The sequence below is a fragment of the Ceratotherium simum genome, chromosome 7 (assembly GCF_057802395.1).
Source record: "Ceratotherium simum simum isolate JZ-2026a chromosome 7, ASM5780239v1, whole genome shotgun sequence".
Taxonomy (NCBI): Eukaryota; Metazoa; Chordata; class Mammalia; order Perissodactyla; family Rhinocerotidae; genus Ceratotherium; species Ceratotherium simum.
In genome coordinates, this window is record NC_141906.1 from 70,419,163 (window position 1) to 70,419,804 (window position 642).

The window sequence follows — 642 nt, forward strand, 5'->3', positions numbered from 1 at the left end:
CCTCTCTGGGCCCCCAGGGACTGGAAGGCCTCATCTCTGTCCTCCATGCCCCAAGCTCAGGATGGCACTGCCCTCAGGAGCCGGGATCTCCTTCCAGGCCTCTGCTGTATGTTCCCCTATCCAGGAAGCCCTCCCACTACTGAAGTCTGAAGCCTCTGGTCAGCCCCCACTGCAGCTTGTGCGTAGTCACTCCTGGGTCCTCCTCCCCTCTGGGGACTCCAGGGTAGGCTGGCAAGGGGGCCTGAGTACTCACAGCCCTCGGGGTATTCGACACATCCCCAGGACCCCACCCCACCATCCTCCCTTCTGCTCATTGTTAGCCGAGTGCTGCTCAGAAGGTCCAGTCTCCTGCATTGCACCTGAGGGACTCAGATGGGGGTGCAAGGGGTGAGAAGGAGACCCAGAGGAGCCACGACTTCTGGAGGAAAGAGGGGCAATGACCACACACTCATCAAAAGTAGAAAAAGTGTGTTCAGAAGAACTGCAGCCAGTCCCTCTGATGACCCTCAAGGAAATGCTTGTTCAATACACAAGAAGTGGGTGATCAATGGTTTATTCAGGAGGGGAAAGCTCAAGCTGAATGTCTCCCTCCCTTCCTCCCTCCCCACCCCTGCAAGCTAGCCCCCCCTCCCCAGAGCCCCC